This window comes from Ischnura elegans, chromosome 7, assembly GCF_921293095.1.
Source record: "Ischnura elegans chromosome 7, ioIscEleg1.1, whole genome shotgun sequence".
NCBI lineage: Eukaryota > Metazoa > Arthropoda > Insecta > Odonata > Coenagrionidae > Ischnura > Ischnura elegans.
The window spans coordinates 14,990,986-14,999,964 of record NC_060252.1 but is presented as its reverse complement, the minus strand read 5'-3'; positions in this window follow the sequence as shown (position 1 = coordinate 14,999,964).

Genomic DNA, 8,979 nt, shown 5'->3' with positions numbered 1-8,979 from the left:
GCGAAATGGTTATAGTAGGCCACGTAAAACGGCAAAGTAACGGTCGAGATAAAGTGATGGCTATCGTCTTGAAAATTTTAGGTTATTAGGAATAGACCCATATCGATTTTGATCATGTCATAGATGTCAATGTTTTATCTCTGTATTTTCTCGAAGATAAAATTCATATGCTTGAGATGCAGTTAAATATTAACAAGGGTCTATGTATACCTTGGCTATTTCAAGATGATAGCGTAAGTTGCAAACGAGAAATGCGTCTCAGAAAACGGCAAAATACGACCGCTCGAGTGGGAGTGATGGCTATCGTCTTCAATTTTTCAGGGAACATCCAAGAGACCCTTGTCAACAGTTTCCGTTGCCTTTTATATGAAAATTTTACCACTGTATTTTCTCCAAGGCTATATGCATATTTTAGGGATGTAGTTAAATGTGGACAAGCGTTTCCTTTTTGTAAGTTGACAATTTCAAGATAATATCATGGGTTTGAAGCGAGGAGTAGGCCTGCAGTACCGGAAAAAATGAAGACCGGTGAATTAGAAACTATTAGATTGAAACTTTCAGGGTGTATCAAATGAATCCCAGGCAGCATTTGTACTCTTAAAAATTTACTCCTATTTTTAACAACTTCTCTCATTATTTTTATTTTTACTCTTAGTTTTTAACAATTTTTTACTCTTTGTCAGTATTTGTACTCATCTTTGATGATATATTTTGCATCTGTATTTTTCTAGGAGGTGAATTGCTTTTTAGTTGTGATATAGGCAAATGTTGAAATGGATTTACTCTCTCCACTATGTGAATTTCAATATGATAGCTTTAGTTTTAAGTAGTTAGCGTAAGGGGCAAGCCCGTCGATATTTCGTCGCTGATAGATCTAGAAGCGGGCATTAAAATTGAAAAACGGAAAAATACGGGTCTCTTTATTAATATTATTAGCAATAATAAAAAATGGCGAACGAGCTCATTAGACTCCAAAAAATGAAAAATCCTATAGGTCGAACAGGAGTGATGCGTCTAATGAACACACTAGAGAAGATTGTTCTCAACGCAGGTATCCACATTAATGGCTGATGCCAGGTTTTGCTATTTAGTGGGCCCTGGTCCCTTTTATAGCGGCGAGGGTATTCCCCGTCCCTCCCTTCCTTCCCTATCTCTACCCCAGAGGCGTCGACGGGCTCCTTATCGCGGCGGCGCCTCTTTCCTTGTTCCTTCCCATCCAAACCCCTCCCCGGGAGCGCGGGAGCATAAGTCCCTGACTTGGTTCCCGGCCCCCGGTGCGTTGTAACCCTGAGGAAACCCCCCTTGGGTTCTCATTGGTGTTCTCAACGCAGGTGTACAAAGTGCCATCAGCGCACACGGATCACGCGCAGCAAGTGCTACCTTCATATTCAGTGTTGGTATGAGTATCATACAAGAAAACGAGGACACTTTGTCGATTAAACAATTCTCTCATTCTAGTTTGAGTGTACATAATCAGTATTTTTTTTTTTTAGTTTGCTATAAAGACATTCCAAGCAACACACTGCTGTTATATGTATATTATCACTCAATATGTCCTAACGCCCAGTGTCACCTACAGGTGACTCCAAAATAAAATAACAAAACGTGCTAAAAAATTAAAAGATGTCACGAGCTTATCCATGTATAAGAAATACAAAATTTATTTGGATTGCCAAATAACTTGATTTTTATAGGTACGAAAATTAGAGAGTTAAGGTAGAACCTGCGCCGTTGCGCAAACTGGGTCCGATGGTTTTGTTTACTCCTGGGACATAGTTGCCAAGTTTGTATCAATATAGCGGCCACGGAACGAAAGGAAGGTATCTTCGCTTTTCAATCATATATATCAGCATTAAAAGGGTGATAGGGTAACCTGAAAAAATACATTGTCTCCGTTGATTGTTTAATCACTCTTTAATCGTTTTTGAAGTATCCTTGTTGGGGAAAATATTGAGAAATAACATGTTGAATTGATGAACGACTACATTCCGTCATAAGAGCAATGTAATTTGGGGCTCAATATCACAGTGAATTTCAAATTCAGCTATGAGCGCTAAATAGCCGATGACCCCCCAATTGTTTTCTCACAGATCGACTAAGGCAATTTTCGAAGTTCCTTGTGGTAGAGGTTCTACATTAAGGTGGTCAGAGCGGCATTGGCTGAAGTCAAGTGGTGTACTCGAGCTACCTAGAATTTACGCAAAAAAGTCGCAACAAAAATTAACAAAAGAAAACATAATGAGAAATGAAATGTGAGTGAAATTTTTCACCTCAGCACAATGCAAACGTCGAAAATGATTTTTAAAAAGGTATTTACATTATTCATATTGATTTATTTCAACACTGCTTCGAACCTTTGTAAACACTGATCTGTTGACGGCACACCTTGACCAAATATTCACAATATAAGCGGTGAATCCTAAATAAATATATTTATTTACGCTTTACGAGTTTGAGAAAGACATGTAAGACGTGTGTGAAGGCTAAACAAAATATATTTGGGGACACCAAATATATTTGCGATATTTAGGCGATACCATTGTTGTGGTTTTCGTTTTGCGGTGTTGTTAACAGAGATACCGGCGGTCACCTTGGCGGTTTCAGGCAGTTTTTCGCAAATATCTTTCTCATTTCATCATGAAGTCTAATGAATGCCGCCTCAACAACGTCTTGTTACAAACAGCTTCTCTAGCTCGAAAAACCCGCATTTCTCCGTAAGAGCCCATGTTAAATTTTCCTAATTTTACCGTCAAATATCTCAAAATTGGCTCATTAGAATCTCTATTTCTTTGGATGATTGAAAGTGCGTCTTTCAACTAATGTGTGACCAAAGTTTCATTAAATTTTTATCATTTTTACCGAGGCGGTCGTACTACCTTAAAGAAAGAGTTAGTGAGCATACCAGCCAGTTCCACAAACCCTGGGACGAAGGCGGACGGTTTCCATTTAAAGAGGCCCTTCCCTTTTCATCTGCTTGCGTGGTCGAGAGAGGTCTCCCCCGCGCACACGCCCCTGCAGAAAGACCTCCGCGCGTCTCCCTTGCGAAGTTAAGGGAGGTGCTCTTGGAAAAGCGCGGTGGCGGGGAGGAGCTGACCGGATAGGGGCAGTTGAGATACGTCTCCTTTTCATCTCCTCCCATTATCTACTCCTCTTTATCTCTCTCTCCGCCTCTCCTCCCTCCTCCTGTCCTCTGGCCTTTCGTTCCGTTCTCATTTCGAGTGGGGATCTGCGGTGTCCATTTTGTTGGCGGAGCAAAGAAAGACGCTGCCCATTAGCTCTGAGAATTCCTCGCTTTTATATCCGCGAGGGGCATGTGCGCCGCCGCCTTTGGGTTTAAGTAACAGCATTTATTTCATCTCAGAATAGAAAAATCGGATCTATTTCAGAGACCAACTTTGAAAAGGATCTTTTTTCGGAGAACCTTCTCTCGTTCGTCACAAGAGGACATCAATGATAAATGAATACGATTTTAATGATTCGAGGGAAGTAAGGGCCATGTTTAATCATCAATTTGAAACAAGTATACTGAGGGAAGAAGGACGAATTCTGTGGCATCCTTGCGAGCTTCGCTATTTTTCTTTTATTTTTGAGAATAGATCTGTATGTAAAAATGTACTGGGTGGTAATAGTATCTTTTTAGAGAGCAGAGTAAATCAAACATCACTCCATGCAGAGGATGAAGTTTAATTTAATTTGGAGTTGTATATCGAACCGAAATTCTTCTTTTATTAATTGGACAAGCCGATACAGAGTTAAGGAAGGCGCAGACCATCAACTCTGAAAATTCCCCGCTTTTCATTCCATACTTGCTTAGGATTTATGTTGAATTCATAGAATTCGTTTCATAACATAATAGAGGGTAAGTATGTGTGATGCATATCACCATTTTTCAAAGGGATCTCGTGTCTAGTGCTCCTGCCATTCGCATGGAGTGAATATCTATGGTCTGTGTATGCCGTATCGCTATTAAAAGGTTAGGAGGATTGGAGAGAGAAATGGAGAGCTGCGTCAAACCAATCTTAGGATTGTTGGCTAATGATGATGATGTATGCATACTTGTATCATTTTTAGTGTGGACAGTAACATAAGTAATATTTCATTATCTATTTTAGGGAAAGAATATCTTTCTACCACATTTCAATTGTTCTAAACATATTCAATAAAAGTCATCTCCTTTTTGGTAAATGTGGAACATTCCTCCTTTATTCCACAAATGATGGTTCCTTAGGGTCTGAAACATAGATCAAACTTTTTTTATGAATGGTAAATTTACATAAAAAGTGTGACATCCTTCCTTTTGCTTGAAATAATGTACAAGATGTTTGCGGATTCATTTAACAACTCTGCCGGTTATATTTTGCTATTGCTTGATATTCCTCATATCACAGCTCGAAATTGCCGCAGATATATCATTATAGGTTCGTTTTTAGGCCAGGTGAAAAATGTTATGTAATTAAATACATAAAAGTAATTTAAATTGGTCGAGGAGTAAAAATTGATGTTATAACATTTTATTTTAAATTTTATTATCCTTCTAAACAAACTTCGGCGGCCGCGGTGGGTTGAACACTTGCCTTGGTTCGAGTTGCACCTAGGTTATTGGTGGTTTTAAATCTGTTTCACCTGCATTATAAATATGTTAGTAATTGGGGATATCTATCAGCATTAGAGAAGTTACTCTTGTTAACATTTCTCTTATATTCTATCTCCGAAACTGAAATTTCAATACGTGCTGATTGAAAAAAAATTATATCTCACTAACTAAAGTATACTAGAATAAAAGTGTCGAACTAGAAAATCCAAGAATAAATCTATAATGATGCACTTATGTGTTATTAAATTTTTAAATACCCTACTTTTTAATCAAGCCTGGCGTGTTGCATATGATCTTCGATTAGTAGTATTGGTATCGTGGACGTTTATTAATCCAACAGCAAATCGATTAATATGAGTAATGAACAATTTCATCCTTTTCTTTGATAAATACAAAGTTAACTTTTTTGAGTTGGTAATAGCGTAGCTCATTCGATGGCGAAAAATAAAGAACACATTTCTTACTTTATGATATTTTCATGTATAACAGTTTATATTTCCTATATAATTTTTCAAGATGAGACTCGCAGTACTCATTGTTTTTGGTTACCTTAGGCCCCTATTAGCCGAGGCAACCAGACGCGCAACCGGTGGCGCGTCCGGTGGCGCGTCTGGTTGCCTCGGCTAATAGGGGCCTGAGCAACCCAAGGTGGAAGGCGCGGTTGCGGGGCTCAGACGACTGGAAAGTCTGGTTGCGCGTCTGGTTGCCTCGGCTAATAGGACTCATTTGATTCTATGCCCCACGACTGACCAGTTCCACCGGACGCGCAACCGGTTGCGCGTCTGGTTGCCTCGGCTAATAGGGGCCTTATATTTGATGATGAGAAAGTGATTCTCTCGGAATTGCTTTAAAATATGAGGTACCAAAATTTTCTTTATTGCTCTGTGTCCAGTTGTAGTTTTTTATGGCGTGCCTTGTTTCATCGTTGTTAGTTCGTATCAATAAGGCCCCTATTAGCCGAGGCAACCAGACGCGCAACCGGTGGCGCGTCTGGTTGCCTCGGCTAATAGGGGCCTAAGCAACCCAAGGTGGAAGGCGCGGTTGCGGGGCTCAGGCGACTGGAAAGTCTGGTGGCGCGTCTGGTTGCCTCGGCTAATAGGACTCATTTGATTCTATGCCCCACGACTCACCAGTTCCACCGGACGCGCAACCGGTTGCGCGTCTGGTTGCCTCGGCTAATAGGGGCGTAAGACTTCTCACTTCAAATAATTACAACGAAATTATTCCACCCTATAGCTAATGTTGACAATATTTAATGACTGTGGAAGATTTAAGGACATTATTAAAGGAGGGATTTCCTCTTCATAGTATTTAAATGAATAAAATAAATATTTCCTCTTGTATGTAATCCAAGTTGTATTTGTATTTGTGTGTGTTGAATTTGTATAAGTGCTGTATTTGGATTTGTTAGTGCATAAAGAGTGAAATTGACTTCCAGAAAAAATTAAATACAGAGAAATTGCGCATTGGTCAGCTAAAAAGCTGAATTAACAAAATGAAAAACAATATTTAAATGTTTAGTCTTGCCTTATTTCATCGATAAAATTATAACTTTTAACATTTTTGAAAGCAGTTTTCAATTTTGAAACACCAGTGAAAAGTTGAATAACATGTTATTTACATTGAGAGGTTGCAGTGGAACTTCCTTAATGATGATTATAACGTTCCTTGCAAAGTCTTTATAGTAAAAAATAGAGGGAATATATGCAACACACCTCCAATAACCTTTTTATAAGCTAAAAAATTAACATCGTCATTGCAGGTATTGGAATAGCCTTGATGCTAATTATATGACATTTTATTGTCCTCAAAGCTACAAATTTATAGAATTGCCAAGTTATTAAGTTGAGGAATTAATTATCATGAGAAATTATCTTACTAGAATAGTATTATTTCTCACATATTTATAAAAGTTCTTCTAAGCAAACTGATTATCACATTTATCGTGATTATCACATTTATCGTGCTTAAGTAACGAGGGATGAGGGAGATTTTAACATCTCCATATCGCCTTAGCAACCGGTTATCAATATTTTTTATATCCTCCATCAAGGCTTTGCAAGAAGAACCGCCGATAGCCAAGCCAAGATGTATTCAATAATATTTGGACACCCACGGGTCCCATTCTACTGATGGGGTCGGGACAGTGAAAACTAACAGGATTGGCGCAAGAGGCAAGCTGAATCCCATCTTCTTCCTTTGCTTTCATGCCACCAAGAGCCGACTAGGACGGACGCGGATGCGACAGAGCTAGCAAAAGCTGTCTACTTCCAGGGGCAAAAGCCCTAGCGGAAGGAATGAATTGAGGGAACTCACGTTCAAGCACACGTTTGGCAATTAGAGTGTTTTAAATTGGGCTCAGGGGGTGATTTTTCCTCTCTTTAAATTCATATTTGGACTCACCGTTAAAGTTTCAAGAAAGCGTGGATCGTTAACCAAGTAGGTTTATTCCGTACACGACAGTTTCGGTGAAGCTCTGTGAGGGTTCAAATACTAAGAAATCATACTTTGTTAATTTTGTAAAAGATGCATTCTTATCATCAATGTCAATCGTCAATCGACACAGATGGCGCAAGAAAAAGTAAATACTGGATTTTTTAATTGACTAAATGTATTAAATGATGATCTACGTTAACACGTTTATTTATAATTCATTCACTAACAAGGAGAATAAATAATTAGGGAAAGTAACAGTGGTTGTATTTTTGTGTCTTTTCGGCTAATTTTTGCCAATACTCCTTTGAATATACCCAAAGAAAACTTAAATTATGCTGTGAATTGGTTGAAGCGGCAGGTGCAGCTGAAGAAAAGACTTGGTAGGTGACATTGACACCAGTCTTAGGATGACGTCTTCGCTAAAAAAGAGGTATTTATTTGTATTTTTTTTCTGTATTTGTTAACATATTGAATTTTGAATTTTCGACTACATCATGTGTATCATGGTTTACCCCTGTAAGTTCTGAATGTTGACTTGATCTCTGTAATTAATTTCTCACAGCTAGAATTGAAGTCATTCCGTCAACATTGATTCAACCAGTGGATTAGTTTCAATGGATTGTGGAAAAAGCTGACCCAGAATTAATCCGTGGGTGTGTGAATGCTTCGCATCTAGGGTGGGAGGCCAGATCTTTTCACTGTTCAGCTTCGCACTTTGAGGATTTTTGATTCAATATATGCCCCAAAACGTTCTCCATCGCTGTTTAGAGGGCACACAAGCAAAATATTTATGAAAACAACATTTTTCATATCAGTCGCAAGCCACTTATAACTACCTACATTCCAGGAGAGTGTTTCTGATTGCAAAAAAGAATTCACGTAATTTGGTACTAGCGTATTTTTGAGGAGGATGTACAGTAGAGCGCAAAATATCACATTCAATATGCCTTTATAAGACACCAACGTGCAAATAATTAAGAAATCATTACCTTAAGAATAATTAAGAATAATAATTAAGAAATCGACCTTAATAATTAATAAATAACTTCATTCAATGTTTCATACCAAAACCAAAACTGGCGTTTGAAAATAATACCGTGGGATTCTTGGAATAAATAATGCTAATTAATATACTCATTGAGTATAAATTGTCATACAAAATATCATAATATTGTCTAGATAAAATTGTTACTCGCTTCTAAAGAATTAGGGCTGTTCATTATTGTCTGATTATCTCTGGTAAGAAGTCATTTATCTCTATAATTTTGTCTAATTTATGCTAGAGTTTTTAATTTTTATCTCAGAAAACGTTAAGGTAAGTATTTTTTCCAGTGATATAGCCATAGCGCTAATTAAAAAAAACACTTTGAACCTGACTTTCGATAAATTTATCGATTGGCTTGATAAATACTTTAAGTCCACATGTACTCATAGTGTTTGGGTACGCATTTAATTAAATTTCAACTGAAATATCCCCTAAGGGCTCATGTCACAGGTTTCAAGCTTCAGCGCGATAAATACTCTCGCAAATGGGATGTCTTACGTGGAGGCAAAAACTTCATTTATAATTAAAATAGAATTTAAGTGAGCTTTCAGTTGCAAATTATCCCTAGATTAGAGCCAAAGAACCTTGATCCAATGAACGTATTGTCAAACCAGATGGAAACATGCCGTGTGGTTGCTATGTGAAGCAAATCACACCTGTTGCCTTTAGTCGCTAGGCTGGAAGATTTTAAGCATAACTCGAAAAACTGCAGTTAAATTTTGATCCATCTGGCTGAGTAGGAACATAAAATTCTTTAAAGAAAATAATATCTTGGTGGTGGTGAAACGAAGAATTCTCTCCTAACAAAGTTTGGGTGACCTGTGTATGAATCCCGGATTTTTGTAGTATTTAAAATTAAAACTTTGGTCATTTCTCAGTATTCATACTGATGGAGGTATGAATA